The 17,867-nt window shown below is 40.7% G+C and overlaps 1 non-coding gene across 1 annotated transcript; it reads right to left on the bottom strand.

The window, feature by feature from the left end:
- Positions 1–16,959: 16,959 nt before the first annotated feature.
- On the bottom strand, positions 16,960–17,066 carry LOC122685651. The gene has a single exon (XR_006338501.1). It is a non-coding gene; the product is annotated as a U6 spliceosomal RNA (small nuclear RNA).
- Positions 17,067–17,867: the final 801 nt, after the last annotated feature.

The raw sequence follows: 17,867 nt of genomic DNA, 5'->3' as shown, positions 1-17,867 counted from the left end.
TTAGTGCTACTTGAGCGTCTTGGAATCAACTCCACGTGGCAAAATATGGATCAGAGACAAACCTCCCACCCAAGTTCTTCCCAAATTCTCGACATAAAAAGTTGGGAGTAAAGGACAATGGTTGTTACAATATACTATATAATATAAGTAATAATATAATCATATATAATATATACCATAGACAACCATCATAAATTATATGTAATGGTTATAATCCCTCCAAGAACTTAAGAGTTATGCTATTGGGATCCCCAAAGCTACATCAAAAGTCCATGTGTATGTGTTTCTGTTAAGACCCTGGGGGATCTCTCAGCCCACAGCCAGCCTAAATCTGGGAGATGTGAGGGAACCATCTTGGATATTCAACTCAGTTGGGACTTCAGTTGACTAAGGAGCCAAATCCTTTGCATTATGGAAAACAACACTTACACAGGTTGCAAAAATAAAGAAAGAAAAACTGAATTATTCACATGACTCATGGTCTGGGTAGTACAGATGTTTGCATATTCAATATTCCTATAAATAATAATATATTTTAAGGTCATTTTCCTCAATTTTTATTTTAAAGTGAGATATGTAGAGAAAACACATGGGGAAAATATTTTCAGCATAAGGTGTTGGAAAGGCAAATATTTTAATGCACACCTTTTGAAAGAAACGCTTTCCATCTCTCGTTTTGAAATCCAGTAGGTTTTAGGATTTGTCCCACCGGATGTTTCCAGCCTATGAAAACTCTCCCAGGATAACTGCAGTTCTTTAGGATTGAAACCAAAGCAGCCCGAGGTAAACCACTTTTTTGTGGCCTTTGGGATTCTTAGCAGCGCTCTTGCTCCTAAAACTCCTGCTGCGTTGGCAGTGCTCACATCCACCCCACATCCTGTTATCTTTCCTGGCATTTGCCATGTATGCCCAACTACACGGCTCTTCCTTCAGGCCACTGAATGATGGGGAACCTGCTTCTTTGTATTCCTCCCAGAACCTGGCCCAGTGATGCGTTCAAAAGAGCTGTTCAGACAGCAGCTGAATGAGAGCATGTCTTCAAAATACAGAGAATGGGAAGTCACACTGCATTTTATTTCTACCTTGGGCAAGTGTTCTTTACGTGTGCTTACCTGTTAGTCTCTGTTCCCAGAGAAGGATGGCACATTAGCAAGAATCATTGCTTCTAAAGAAAATTCCCGGCATTCATGATATCATTCCACCGAAAGGATACAAATGAAGGTTAGGAAAGGAGAAGTGACAGGAAGGTGGTTGTTCAAGGAAAAGTTGGCTTTGGTCACTCAACTGCAAATCACAAAATGTCATGAAAAGGCCTGGGGGATCCTTGAAAGTGAAGATTGGGGAAGCAGAGGTCAGATTATTAAGAAACATATGGGATTGAGAGTTTAGAGAAAGCAGGAAGACAAAGACTGGAGGATCAGCAAGAGCCAGAGGAGACATAAATGGCAACAGAGAACCAGTAATATGTGGACAAGGAAAGGAGCCAGGTGAGTGGTGAATGCCAAGCTAGCAGAGGAGACCCTTATGTACATCTTCAAGGGTTCCCAGGCAGTTCTGGAGGTAGTCTGTCATGTGGGTAATCCCAATTCACCATCCAACACAGATAGAAAGCTCTTCCTTCAGCCTATTTATTCATAAAAGTAATTATATGTCAGCTGCCTATGGTGAACTCAGCTTCCCAGATGGCCCAGTGGCAAAGAATACACCTGCCAAGCAGGAGACATGGGTTCGATCCTTGGGTTGGGAAGATCCCTTGGAGGAGAAAATGGCAACCCATTCCAGTATTCGTGTCTGGTAAATCCATGGACAGAGGAGCCTGGTGGGCTACAGTCCATGGGGTCACAAAAGAGTCAGACACCACTTAGAGACTAAATAGCAACAACATGATGAAGTCATCACCAGGGTGCTCTGGATAGAGACATAGCTAGACAGACCCCATCGTTCATTTCATGTAATTTACATTCTAGAGCAGATGTACTGAGTTGCATGCCAATCACCAGCCACACGGGCTTGCATAGATACTGAAGGGTGGGCAGAGAGCTTTCTTCTGGGGCTGTGACAGGTGCCCCCAATTCAGGGGGCCATTCCACCTGCCTTTGTCTCATCTCAAGATGGCCACCAGTAGTTTCCAAATGGATGGCAGAAGGATCCTCACCCACTGTTCCCTGAGAGCCCTCACTGCATGCCATTGAGAAACCACACATCTCAGCCTGAAAAGATCCCCACCACCTCACGGGGAGCTAGCGCTGCTCTGGGTCCAGCCCCCTGTCCCCGCAGTGAAGACTGGGCTGGTTAGAAACAGCTGCTCTTATCAAGGTGTCAAAGCAGAACTTCCTTCAGGGATTTCTGAACATGGAACAAGAACATGAGCATGGCCTGCTGAGTAATTTTGTCAAGAAGAAAGAGAGCAGGGCTTGTTGCCCTCCATGAAAGGTCAACCGTGCCCCTACCTGATCCAGAGGCTGGCTCTGTAGACCTGACGTGCTCCCTAAATCTCCTCTAAGCTCTCTACTCTGGTCTCAACCTAACCAGACACTCCCACTGCTCACGGCAGGTTACTGTGCAGGCAGAGGCTGCTTCCAAATGATTCCTTTTTTTAAAAAAAAAAAAGGGAAGAAAGAAAGAAAAGCCTACAAGCACCCAGTACTGACTGGCATTTCTCATAAGTTCAGTTTATAATGACAGGCTTCTTCCATCATGTGCATTGTGTGGTAGCTTCCTCTTATTGTCACCTGAATGCTAATGAGAAACCTGTTCTCAATATCACAGCAATCGAGAGATTTTGAAATATAAACAGGGCCTGGAGAGAGGAACTGCCCATCACAAGCAAGATCTAAAGTAATGAGGTAGGAAAAAAAAAATCTCCAAACAAAGGAAAATACATGCATCTTTCCTCATATGCAATCTATGGATGAAAAGTAATACTCTTTTTTTATTTTTTTTTAACATAATAGTTTAGTAAGCCGTGTAAGTTCTCATTCTGGGCAATAATTAGTGGGTAGAATTTGAAATTTGGAATCTCTGCTTCATTTGTATCTCAGCTCTGTCACATGGTAGCTGTATGAATTTGCATGAGATATTTAATCACTTTTTTCTATCTCAATTTTATCGTCTATAAAAGGGAGGAAGTAATCTTACTACGGGGCTTCCCCGGTGGCTCTCTCTGTCTGCAGTGTAGGAGATCCAGGTTTGATCCCTGGGTCAGGAAGATCCCCTGGAAAACAGAAAGGCTACCCACTCCAGTATCCTGGAGGATCCCATGGACAGAGGAGCCTGGCGGGCTACAGTCCACGGGGTCACAAAGAATAGGACACGACTGAGCGACTAACATTTCCACTTTTCAGTCCTACTATATTTGGAGCCAAAATAATATATAAGAGGTTTCTGACATGCACTGAGCCCTCAGAAACTGCTAGTTAAACTGGCATACGAACCTGAGCCAGGGATAAAGGCAGCTTCTGATCTGCGCTCATTCCCTCTGGCATCAGCAGCCAATGGGTGCAGGGAGCAAAACCCTTCACAGACTCCGGCCTTCCCAAGGCCTATTCATTCTCTTCCACGTCCTCTGCATCTCCTCACTACATGTCACAGATAGCTCCCACTCTCCAAATGGGCACTGGGAGGAAATAGAATTTTCCATTGCATGTGTGTGCATCTTAATAAATAAGACAAGGACAAAGAAAATAGGCTCTGCCAATATCCATACAGTCTTGAACCAACCCCCTCACTCCTCTAGTGTGGGAGTGTAACCTAGCAGGACCTTATGGGCTCTTCTCGAACAAACCCTCAACCTCATGTCCCCCACCTGCCTCTTGTCTGTAGAAAAATTTTAGCCTCTTAGGCCTTCTCCAGTTTCCAAAGAGTAAATTTAATCAGAGAAGTGAGAAAATGCAGAAAAGGAAACAGTCAAGCAAGACAAAATAATAATAATTGAGCCATTAAATTTTTAGTTCCTCAAGGGCTAAAGATGATATTCTGAGACATATCCTTCGAGCTGTTTTGCAGATCCTGAAATCCCCACAGTGTGTAAGAAGTTAAACTGTTTGCTGCCTACAAACATGTAGACTCCAGACCAGGTGGAACCAGAAGGTTGATGACGTTGATTCCTGATTACTTTACCACCAACAAATCAGAACATTCACAAGCTGACGACACATACCACATCACTCCCCTTCACCCTGGTTTTAAAAACCTTTCCCTGAAAACCTTCATGGAATCTGGGTCCTTTAAGCACGCGTTACCTGGACTCTTTAGGGCTTCCCTGCTGGCTCAGCCGTAAAGAACCCCCCTGCCAATGCAGGAACCGCAGGTTTGATCTTGGATCTCCAAGATCCCCTGGAGAGGAAAATGGCAACCCACTCCAGTTTCTTCGCCTGGAAAATCCCATGGACAAAGGAGCCTGGTGAGCTACTACCATGGGGTCTCAGAGAGTTGGACGTGACTTAATGACGGAACAACAGCAATGGCCTGGGTTCTGCAATGAACACCACACCTGCGCCCCGGCCTGGTGTCAGGAGACTGGTTTCACCGCATGGAGGCAAGGGGACCCCAGTCTGGTTCTGTAACAGGAGAAGCATATTTGATGGAGAGTATCTGAGGAATTTGAGAAAAGGGTAAGGTGGGATGGGACACCACAACTAGTCGTCTTGTTTTAGCCATTTGTAATATTTGCAGCTTAACACTGGATAACTGCCTACATTTTTTAATTTAAAAAAATCAATACACACAATATAGGGAGCTTAAAAAGATACCTGACAGATAAGTCTAACTGCTGTTAAAGCTAATAATGACAACACAAGCGAACAGAAGTGCTGGGTGTGAGACCTCTGCTGTGAGTCCCCTGGAAGGCCACCCTGTGTGCCATCCTGGCGGCTGCCGCCTCCGTCAGAGTGGTGAGCAGGGGCACCTCTCTGGTCTCCTCTCAAGGAAGAGCTTGCACTGAGGCTGCAAGGAGCTAACACCCTCTGGACATTCCTCCAGAAATGTCCACTTCTCTTGTCCCCCGGGGGCCCAGCAATGACAGAGCACTGCCAGAGGATAGGGCCTGGCTATTTCCGCCCAACGCAATCCCTCTCCGAGGGCAATCTCTGCTCTGGTGTGCCCTCTGGGGTGGTAGAGACACTTTCCGATGTACAACTTGGTCAGAGGTGCCCCCTGCTCAATCCTCCTCCTCCCAACCCCCGGCCCCCCACTGCTCCTTCCCTGCCCCAGGATCCGGCCTGGCCCTGCACTGAGGTCTGAAGGATCTCTTTGCAGCCTTGCTGCATTCTTCTTCTACCTTTCACAAGCCTTACCTCCCAATAAAGCTTGTGAACTGCTAGCTTCAGCTCAGCCTCTGCTTCCTGGAGAACTCAAATGGCACAGAAGGAATCTCCTGGATCTGGAAATTGGGTCTTGCTTCCCTGGTGGCCCAGCTGTAAAGAATCTACCTGTAATTCAGGAGACTGGCTGTCTCCCGTATCCTCGCCTGGGGAATCCCATGGCCAATGCAGACCGGGGTAGGCTACCGTCCACAGTGTCACAAGAGCTGGACACAGCTTAGGGACTGAACCACTCCCACAGAGACTGAATGAACCGGGCATCTATTCTTTTTTTTTTTTTTAACTTATTTAGTTGTCTACTTTTTGTTTCCTTGTATCTTTAATCATCAACGTTCCACTTATTTTCTGCAGATTTCTCATTGCTTATATCAGAATTGTTTTCATATTATTGTTCACATAGAATCTTTGTCCATCACATCTTTATAGGTCTTCCCTAACTTATCATCACACTAAACTGCTTTTCAAAAGATAAAGAAGATGGGGTTATTTAATAAATTATGTATTGATTTTTTTACTCTGTATCAGGCATTGCTAAGGTACCGAGGTATCTGCCTTGAGACTGACGGCCCAAACGTCCTACATCTGTGACACTTAGACCTTCCTGAGGGAGGAGATATAATAAACCAACTGCCATCCTCAAGCACTGCTTGAACCTTCCCCAGGCTTTGTCCTTCACTTTATTCTCTGCTCTGATGTAACCTTACAGAGGTCCTCCATGCATATTCCAAGCAAACAGCTCTTTTCCCTTATCTCGCTGAGGCTTTCTTTCTTGCACTTGTTGCATCATCACATAGAGTCTAGAAAGATGGTACTGATGAGCTTATCTGCAGGGCCGCAATGAAGATGCAGACATAAAGAGCAGGGCTGTGGACACAGTGGAGGAAGGAGAAGGTGGGCCGAGTGGAGAGAGTATCATGGAAATGTATACACTACCGTACGGAAAATAGAGAGCCGGTGGGAATTTGCAGTATGAACACGGGGAGCTCAACCCAGGGCTCTCTGATGAGCTAGAGGGGTGAAGAGGGGTGGCGGATGTGAGGGACGTTCAAGAGGGAGGGGCCACACGTACACCTCTAATGGATTCGTTTATGTGTGGCAGAGACCAACACAATTATCCTCCAATGAAAAACAAATACATTTTTTAAAATTTTAGAAAAATAAATAAAAAATTTTAAACTACAGTTGACCCTTGAACAACATGAGTTTGAACTTCATGGGTTCACTTATATGCAGATTTATTTCAATAGGAAATACTACGGAACCACATAATCTGGGGTTGTTCAAATCCACAGATATGGAACCTAGGATATTAAGGAACCACGTATACATAAGGGGGCCCACTGACTACAAGTTACACTCAGGATTTTGACTCTGCTGAGTGTCAGTGCCCCAACCCACACATTGTTTGAGGGTTGACTGTATATATGTTATTTTCTTGTTTAATCTGTATTCCTGCTAGAAAGTAAGCTTCATGAAGCCAGGGATTTTGTTCAAATCCCCAGTTACTAAAGCAGCGACTTTCCCCTAGAGCAGGGCTCCAGCCACAGTGTGACATGAAGACAATAACAATTTATTTGCTTCCCTGGAATAAAAGAAACAAGATTATCTGAAATATAAAATTATATTCATTATTGACACAACAGATCTCCTTCTACATGCATATTACTCTGAAAACTTAGACAACGATAGTATGAAGCCATGAAAAAGAGAAAACTTTTTAAAATTGTAATATTTTAATAATTACTCCACATAATTTTTTAAACTGTCCACTATTATGTTTCAGATGTCTCAATTTATCAGTCAATAAAAGTATTATATAATATGTATAAAACTCATAATATGTACATGTATATAAATATGAAAATTTTGCCTGTGTATAGGTATGTGTTGAAAACATTTTTTTCTGCTAGATTATGCACTCAAATATATTTAATAACCATTGCTCTAGATGTGAGTTTTAAATTGTCTAATATGATAGAAAGTGTTAAGAGCTATATTGAATCTTCCTTTCATTGGTATGTTCAATTCTTAACCTCCAGCACCTCAGAATATGACTTTTTGGTTATATGATGTTTAAAGAGGTAATTTAGTTAAGATAAGGTAACCAATGTGACTGATGTCCTTATAAGAAGAGAATATTGATATGCAGAAGCAAGATTACATGAAGACACACGGAGAAGGTGATTATCTATAAGGGAAGGAGGGAAGTCATAGAAGAAACCAATTCTGCCAACAGCTTCATCTCAAGTACATATATATAGATTATCTATGCTTGCATCTAGAACTCCCTAGAAATAACAGAGATATCACATAGTTTGAGATAAATTTCTTACAACCTATGTAATTATAATTTTGTCTGTCCTTACTAATTATTTTAAGTGGAAAACTTTAATGCTTAACCACAGCAGTTTAGGTAACAAAGTAAATATTCATCCTCAAGTTGTAGGTCTGTTTTGTGTTTATTATTGAAATCCATCTGTTTGTTTGGAAGTTGAAACCAAGTAGATTGCTAGGGATGCATTGTTGAGAAGAGCTGGCCTTTCTTGGCCTGTCTGGTGATACACTGGGTTCAGGCCCATGAATGCGTGTTATCACAATGCCTCAGCCTCAGCCACAGCTCAACATCAAGCACCTTGTAGATGCTATGGAAATACTAGCATTGCCAAGTGAAACTGATACTCAGAAACAAAGAAAAAGATTGGATTTTATTCTACTTTCTGTGACAAACCAGTCACAAAATGTAAAACAATACAGCTCCAGAACTGATGGATTCTAGCCAGAATTTGATAAGAAATATATACATACATCTCATTAGAAATGCTCCAGCTAAATTATTTTCAAATTCCTGGGTAAAAAGCAATCTTACAATAGATATAGAGATGAGCCAAGCTAGCACTAATACTGAAGAAAAAATAAACCAGCTTACTAATACTGAAGAAAAAATAAACCAGCTAAGGAATGTTCTTCTTTACCCACCAATATCCTTAGGATCCAGTCCAAAGTATTGGTTGACATTTTGACTCACAGATTAGAAGGTTATTTAATGGTGTGAATCAAGGAGTAGATTCTCATTTGAAAGGATAACATTATTAATAATTTTATTGCATACCATAGGAAAGAAAAGTAGTGAAGTTGCTCAGTCATGTCCAACTCCCAGCGACCCCATGGACTGCAGCCTACCAGGCCCCTTCATCCCTGGGATTCTCCAGGCAAGAGTACTGGAGTGGGTTGCCACCATACATCTCAGTCATCACAGTGGACAAAAAGGCACAGATGTTTCATTAGAAGTTAGAAAGGAATTTATAAATTAATTGTCATGTAAATTTTACATTTAGTAAAGTGTCTAAAAGCAAGTAAATCTTTTCAAAAAGATTAAGCTGGATCTTTCAAGGGGGAAGCCTAACATCAATACTGACTATCAATAGTTTCTCTTCTTTCGTTCTCCCCTGAATCTATACCAATAAATATTTCACCATGCACCCCAAATCTCAAAGATCTAAGTGAAAATCAACCCTAAATATTCATTGGAAGGCCTGATGCTGAAGCTGAAATTCCAATACTTTGACCACCTGATGCGAAGAGCTAATTCATTGGAAAAGATCCTGATGCTGGGAAAGATTGAGGGCCAGAGTAAAAGGAGGTGACAGAGGATGAGATGGTTGGATGGCATCATCGACATAATGGACATGAGTCTAAGCAAACTCTGAGAGATAGTGAAGGACGGGGAAGATTGGCATGTTGTAGTTTATGGGGTCACAAAGAGCAGGACACGACTTAGAAATGGAACAGCAACTACGAAACTAGTACTATATTGATCGTTGTTACTCACACTGATTCTGTCAAACAGCTCTTATCACGTCCACTCCTGGTCAATTCCCAGCTCTTGTATTCCATGACTAATCAGTGACTTGGACAGAGTTGCTAACTCCTTCCTGCGTGGAGCCCCCTTGTCCCCACCTCCTAGGAAACACCACCTTCTTCCTACTCTTTGATCTCCTTGGGTGGGTCTTCATTTCCCTGGACTCAGAATTGCCCCAGGTTTGTCTTTGGTCCTCTTCTCTATCTCCATTCATTCCTGATGATCCCATCTGGTTCCGTGGCTCAGCCTGTCATCTACATGCTGCGCCTCCCAACTTACTCCCCAGCCTCTATGTGCTCTAAGCCACAGACCCATTGATCAGACTACTTGCCACCTCCACTTGGGTATCAAAGGATATCTAACAGCCCCCAGGGTTAACACCTCCAAAAACGAACTGATTTCTACCTAGCCCCAAACAGACTCCTCTTCCAATATTAGTATCCTTGCCTGTTAGTAGAGCATTCCTATTTTCAACTGCTCCATCCTTCAAGCCATTCTTCTGCTCTGCCTCCTTATCTCACACGTTACTCCTGTTCAGTGTAAATAGTGTTGCCTCTGTCTTTCAAATATACCCATCATCTGATTCTCCTTACCAACTCCACCACTGTGAACTGCTCCATACTACCACCATCTCTCTCCTAAGTACTTGTAGGTGACTAGGGTGCAGATAAGGTCAAAAGGCAGATAAGTGACAACAAGGGGGAAAAAATCAATGCATGGGTTGAGGTCATTGAGAACTAAAGCTAGTTGTGTGGGTTCTTTGGATTGGCAGACCACTAGGATCACAGGAAGTAGACAGGGGTCAGTGCCCCCAAGGAGGATTGTGGGCAGTAGGAAGACATAAGTCATTTGTCTACTGTCAACTATATTATCAGGTTGTTCAGTCTCTAAGCTGTGTCCAACTCTTTGTTACTTCATGGACTTATAGCGTGCCAAGCTTCCCTGTCCTTCACCACCTCCCAGAGTTTGCTCAAACTCACATCCATTGAGTCGATGATGCCATCCAACCATCTCATCCTCTGTCATCCCCTTCACCTCCTCCCCACACTCTTTCTGAGCATCGGAGTCTTCTCCAATGAGTCGGCTCTTCATATCAGGTGCCCAAAGTATTGGAGCTTCAACTTCAGCATTAGTCCTTCTGATGATTGATTTCCTTTAGGATTGACTGGCTTGATCTCCTTGCAGTCCAAGGGACTCTCAAGAGTCTTCTCCTGTATTTCTGTGAAGACTTTTGAACTCTGCGGGAGAAGGTGAGGGTGGGATGTTTCAAAAGAACAGCATGTATACTATCTATGGTGAAACAGATCACCAGCCCAGGTGGGATGCATGAGACAAGTGCTCAGGCCTGGTGCACTGGGAAGACCCAGAGGAATCGGGTGGAGAGGGAGGTGGGAGGGGGGATCGGGATGGGGAATAAGTGTAAATCTATGGCTGATTCATATCAATGTATGACAAAACCCACTGAAATGTTGTGAAGTAATTAGCCTCCAACTAATAAAAAAATTAAAAAAAAAAAAAAAAAAGAGTCTTCTCCTGCACTACAATTCAAAAGCATCAATTCTTTGGTGCTCAGGTGGTCATGCTGTAATACATATATTTATTTAAATTTTGATAAAGACCAAGATAATAACAGATTCATAATTAGGTCTTTGAGATGTTGGGTTCATGGGTTCTTATTACAGTATTAAGTTATTTAAGTAACTATATGTGTAGAGGTGGACCATGCTTAGACCAATGAAACTAGTGCATCAAAAGTCAAGGACCATTCATGCAAACCTGTGTACCTAAAGTTCAAATATAAGATAAGATGAAAAGGTTTAAGTAAATAGGGCCTTCCTCTTGGAAATAGAATGCCAAGGGGATGAAGCAATTAACAAATACTCAACCAGGCAGGATGTTATCCTCAGGAGGGATATCGGAGCATTTTTGGACAAAACTTGAAGTGTGCGAATGTTGAGTTCTTGCCTTCTTTGTCCCAAGCCTCTGCATACTCTGTCATCATGCTTTCTCCCTCGGCCATCTCTCTATGAAAAACCACTCGGGGAAAGCTCTAACAGTGGCCCACAGGTGCTCTGTGCTTATTAGCTCCGTGTTATATCCCCAAAGGGCTTGGAATCATAAACCTTATAGGAAGCTGTAGACTGAATGTCCATCACTCTTAAATTAACTGCTAGAATATTCATGAAAGTATAGAAGGGAAATATTTTCAGATATGAATTTTTCCCTAGTACAATAAAAGTCATAAAATCATGTGTCTGTACACATATGCATGCACACTTATGACTAGATTTACCTTTGATATGCTGATAATCAGAGATAATAATTCTCTAACTAGTACAGTTCGAACATGAAGAGGAATCTGCCCAGGGTTTTAAATTAGAAGATCCACTCAGTCAGTTCTCTACTTTATTTAGTACTGCCACTCTCTATGATAATCTTTATAATCAAGCCCTACTGTGCTTTTCTTAATAACTTGTTGTTCAGTCACTAAGTCATGTCTGATTCTTTGTGACCCCATGGACTGCAGCATGCCAGGCTTCTCTGTCTTTCACTATCTGCTGGGGTTTGCTCAAATTCATGCCCATTGAGTCATTCATTATTCATATCCATTATTCTTAATAATAAACAACATCTGTTTATTGTGCTCTATGCAGATAATTTATAAACCTTAATTTTAATTCCTTGTGTGGCAGGTATTAATACCCCATTTTTTTCAGATAAGAAAACTTTGACTCAGAAGTGCTAAATGAATTTCACAGAGCTAGTTTGTGGTAGAGCTGAGAAGTGAACTAGTCAGTTCGGAAAACCCTATTTAAATGTCTGTAAGAGAAGAACAAAATGTCCTGGGGGCCGTTGACAGGAGGTAGAGGGCTGTCCAGTTAAGAAGGAAGAACTTTTGCAGGACCAGAATGTTCAGGATGCATGTGACCACCACAAAGGGAATGGGAGCATCCTGGTCCAGGGGCCTTTGCAGGAAACATGTTTGGCTGAAGCATGGGCTGTGCCCAGAGGTGATCTTTAGCCTGATTATAGAGGACTTTCATCACAAATAAGTTTATATACCTAATTGGATAAGCATGGTAATTGGCCTCACTTATTAAACATTTGCTCCATGCCAGGCAATTACCGTGTTTTTACTCATGTGATGATAATCTAATATGTGTATATCCTGACACAGAGCAACATGAGTGGAACTGTCATTACCCTTGACTCTTTGCAATTTGTGCCACCATTCTGAGGTCAGAACCTATTTACTTCCCCCTCCCAAACTATCACAGTGTGTCTGAAATCACCAGCAATCAGTTTTTATTTTTCATTTTTCATTATTTATTAGAGTGTTATTTATAATCAGGAATTCCACCAAGTTACCAGCAGCAGACAATTATGGCAAAGGCCAGACAGAAACCCACGGACACCAAACGTTAAGAATAAATGTCCAAGTCAGCACTCAGGAGCCCGAGTGGAGTGCAGCAATGTCAAATCAAGTACAAGGGCAACATAAAGACTGGTTGAAGGCACAAGGCTTTCTTACTTTCTAACTTCCTGGGAGGGTGGTACCCCTCCCACTCAGCCCTGCTGGCAGAGCCAGCCCAGGATATGGGGCTGCATAAGCAAAATCTCACAGCTGCCTCAGAATATTAGGAGATAAAAAGACTCTTCCCCTGATGAGACAGTGTCTTAAATTATACCTGTGTTCCTCATGTAGAAATAAGATGGTCTAAATTCAGACATCAACAATTTGTGTGGAGTGATTGTAAAAAGGGCAAAATGCAATGTAATATTTTCATGTTGACCTATACATGTGCAAAAGGTAATTTGGATCTGCTGTAAGCAAACTGACCAGAGCGTCCTGAATGCTGCAGCTGCCATGAAGAGGAGCACTCCTGGTATGCAGGTCTGCCCTTGGATTCCTCTTCCAGCTCCTTGCTGACAATTATTTGCTAAGTATTGCAGTAAGAGCCAGGTGACAAGAGAGCGGCTGAGATATCAGGCAACTATATAACCTTGTCCCAGCCTCATGACTGCTAAAGAGCTCTTGTTGAACTTGTCTTTTTGAAAGGGAAAAAAAAAGCATTATGGAACTGATATGTATACCCAGAACTCATATCAAAGCTGACACATCAGATACACATTCAAACGACTCTGCTGGGCTGTGATGATAATTATTCTGACGGTTGGTATCATTGTGTTCACACTATTACCCAGAAAAATTGCACCTTGAGATTGTTGTGTTGATTCAGATTTGAATCTATTCATATCTAGAGCATAGAGAGATACCAAAATAATTTCAAAATCCTTCCTCCGTAGAAGATATAATATCAGGCACATCTCTAAAACAAGATTGAACTAAAGCATAATTTAGTGACCCAGGAGAAAAGAACTTGAGTTAAACCTGAGAGATTTTCACTAGCAGGCTTTTGAGAAAGTTAACTTCTCTTTCTTCATATCTGTTAAAACATCAATAATAAGAACAATAGACAAAAGAGAATAGATTAGGTACAGTGTAGGTTTCATTCTCCTTAAAAAAAAAGGTTTTCTAACGCTATGAAGCAAATGAGTGTCCAGTATAAGGATGTGTCTATTTTATTATTTATGTATAGAAATGTGAAAAGGTCAAGATTAGAATATTGTTGAAGGAAATTTGGGGGAAATATTTTGACATCTTCCCATAGAAAAGTCAGAATGTTAGACATAATAGAGAACTTAGAGGTCATCCAATTCATTGGTTACTAAAATATGGTCCCTAGACCAGCATCGTCAGTATCATTTGGGAACTGGCTGCTAATGAATCTGCCTGTAATTCAGGAGACACAGGAGACTCGGGTTCTAGCCCTGGGTGGGGAAGATCCCCTGAAGGAGGAAATGGCAACCTACTCCAGTATTCTTGCCTGGGAAATCCTGTGGACAGAGGAGCCTGGGGAGCTATGGTCCATGGGGTCACAAAGAGTCAAGACACAGCTGAACATGCACATGCATGAATGAATTCATGATTCTATGTATTAATATAGTCTTTTTTACTCTCTAAAATTTTAAGTTGCTTGTAATTTTTCTCATATTCTATGCCATTTATACTTTTTTCTCAAATGCAACAAAGCATCATGCCTCCCAGCACCTGAAAGACTAAGTCCAGATGGTTTTTAGAACACATACTAAGAAGATAAACCATTTTTCTTAATTTTTTCACTTTTCAAAATATTTAATGGTGCTCATTGAGTTTTATTGAATCTTCTTTCAGAATTTTAAAGTTATACTTCTAATTTGAGAACTGTAAGCTACTAACCTTTACTTATCATTGGAAATTGAAAAAAAAAATTACTAAATAAGCCTGAAATAAGGGTCATTTAGAATAAAATAATTTTTTTAACATAACAGTCTTTTAAACCATATAACAGAGAATGTAAGATAATTATATTCTATGATTCTGGAAAACATTTATGGCAAGGTTCTATAGATATATACCTGGATTTCTCACCTCTTCAGGCAAGAGGCCATTTAGAACCAGGAAAGCAAAAGAAAAAAGAAAAGCAATTAATTCCAGTTAATGTGGTATTTCCCTGGAGAAGTAAATGGCAACCCATGCAGGATTCTTGACTGGCTAATCCCATGCATAGAGGAGCCTGGCAGACTACAGTCCATGGTGCCGCAAAGAGTCAGACACGACTGAGTGACTCACACCCACACACACACACGCACACACACACAATGCTGTATTTAGGAAAGTGTCAGGTGCTTCAGAGTCAAACACAGCCACCAAGGCTGTAAGACATTGGCTATGTTGCTCAGTTGCTCTGCAAGTTGTCTTTTTCCCACTTGTGGACTGAGGATGATAATAATATCTGCTTCATAGAATTACCATAATGAATAAAAAGACACCACATACTGAGTCCAGCAATGTCATCCATATGATAGCTATTATGTACAGACATCAACAGTAAATATCTATTCAGGTTTAGCTATTAGAGTCACATGCTTCTTTATTCTCATCAAAAGACTACATAATCCTACATGAGTGTTCCTAACATATATGGATGTTTTTATATGTAGGTGTATGTGTGTGTGTGCATGTTTTTGTATTTTCGGCACCCTTGACTATCCCCTCATTTTCTCTGATTTGGGGACAGCTTTTATCTTTGTAACTCTATTTATATTTATTAATATTTCCAATATGTTTTTCAAACTGTATCCAAATTGCCATATATTCACTTTTAAATGGTAACTCATCTTCGTAGAATTTATAGACAGTTTATGAGACATTTCATCTAAAAAGTACGCCAGTTCTATCTGCAATTATGGAATGACAGTTATTTACAAGGGAATTGTTCAATTTTAGGTATTGCCTTAGCATATCAGAACACTTATCACCTTGTGAATGTAGCTACTAGGAAAACCTAAGTGTTGTTTGAGGGTATTTATGGGATGTCCTTGAAAGAAAACAGTTATGGGCTAAGCTATTTGAGCTTGATGTTATAAAGAGCCTGACCCTTGGTACTAGTGTGATTGTAAGTTAGCAGATAAAGGATGGATATAAGGGTTAAACTCAAAATAGGCAATGAGTATTCTCCTTATATTTAACCTATTCAAAATTTTTAAGAAAAGAAAGACTCATTAATTAATATCTAGATGGTAGTAATTCACATAGTCTTTCATATTCAAACATTGATATACTTACTCTGAAAACATTTTGGATTTTGCTAATTGTAAATCCATTTATGTAAAAAGAAAGATGCATGTAAATGGCACCAAGTTTTTGGTTAAAAGTAAAATAAAATCAATATGCATTTACATTTCTAAATATCTGGATAGCACATTACACTGGCCAATAACTACTGACTGGATTTTATTTATTTATTTCTTCATTTATTTTTATTAGTTGGAGGCTAATTACTTTATAATAACTGTAGTGGTTTTTGCCATACATTGACATGAATCAGCCATGGATTTACATGTGTTCCCCATCCCGATCCCCCGTCCCACCTCCCTCTCCACCCGATCCCTCTGGGTCTTCCCAGTGCACCAGCCCTGAGCACTTGTCTCATGCATCCAACCTGGGCTGGTGATCTGTTTCACCCTTGATAGTATATTTGTTTCAATGCTGTTCTCTCAAAACATCTCACCCTCGCCTTCTCCCACAGAGTCCAAAAGTTTCTTCTGTACATCTGTGTCTCTTTTTCTGTTTTGCATATAGGGTTATCGTTACCATCTTTCTAAATTCCATATATATGTGTTAGTATACTGTATTGGTCTTTATCTTTCTGGCTTACTTCACTTTGTATAATGGGCTCCAGTTTCATCCATCTCATTAGAACTGATTCAAATGAATTCTTTTTAATGGCTGAGTAATACTCCATGGTGTATGTGTACCACAGCTTCCTTATCCATTCGTCTGCTGATGGGCATCTAGGTTGCTTCCATGTCCTGGCTATTATAAACAGTGCTGCGATAAACATTGGGGTGCACGTGTCTCTTTCAGATCTGGTTTCCTCGGTGTGTATGCCCAGAAGTGGGACTGCTGGGTCATATGGCAGTTCTAGTTCCAGCTTTTTAAGGAATCTCCACACTGTTCTCCGTAGCGGCTGTACCAGTTTGCATTCCCACCAACAGTGTAAGAGGGTTCCCTTTTCTCCACACCCTCTCCAGCATTTATTGCTTGTAGACTTTTGGATAGCAGCCATCCTGACTGGCGTGTAATGGTACCTCATTGTGGTTTTGATTTGCATTTCTCTGATAATGAGTGATGTTGAGCATCTTTTCATGTGTTTGTTAGCCATCTGTAGGTCTAAAAATATGGAACGCTTCACGAATCTGCGTGTCATCCTTGCGCAGGGGCCATGCTAATCTTCTCTGTATCGTTCCGATTTTAGTATATGTGCTGCCGAAGCGAGCACCTGACTGGATTTTAAACTTTTCTTCAGGATGTTTAAATGTCACACACTTGACTAAACTCTGGTGTTAATTTTGTTACATTATAATAAGCATGGATTCTGGAGATAATCAACCTAAGTGTGAATCCTAGCTCTCACAGTTTATATTCTGTGTAACTGAGGGAAATCCACTTAACCTAGGCAACCCCATTTCCACATTTAGGAAGAAAGGATAACAAAATTCTCACCTTACTGAGCTTCAGAAGACTTAATTAAAATAATTCCATACCATGTTTAGCATATTTCTGGCAAACTGTTACCTGCTATTATTACTAACAGTACATTAACTATTATTATTTTTATTACTAAGTATTTAAATATATTTTAAAAAATGTTTAAGAATTGTTAAAGAAAGAAGAATAACAAGCTCTAGAGTTCTTGATGTAGCCAATAAATTAAATTTGCAACATTGATTATGTATATCTAAAGAAGACTTCTAATACTGAAAATATCACAAGTCACTAACCAACATCAGTGCTATGAAATCTCTGGAAATACCTCTTGCCTCATTTTAGCCCATGCAAAAGGGCCCTGAACATATTTATTTAATGCACAAGTGTCCAATAAGAATCAATCAAACCTCATAAGCATTTTCTAAATTTTTCTTGTGAAGATATGACAAAGCACTATTATTACTTGTTTGAAAATTACCATTTATTTTAAAGTCTTGCTGAAGAGATACAGCTGAAAATATTTTCCATGAAGAGGCAAAACCATGATGACTATTATAGAGTTAAATTGATGTACTCATACTGAATCACTGAG

This window comes from Cervus elaphus, chromosome 28, assembly GCF_910594005.1.
Source record: "Cervus elaphus chromosome 28, mCerEla1.1, whole genome shotgun sequence".
In the NCBI taxonomy this organism is placed as follows: domain Eukaryota; kingdom Metazoa; phylum Chordata; class Mammalia; order Artiodactyla; family Cervidae; genus Cervus; species Cervus elaphus.
Note: the sequence above shows the minus strand (reverse complement) of the source record. Positions and strands in the feature narration are given on the sequence as shown.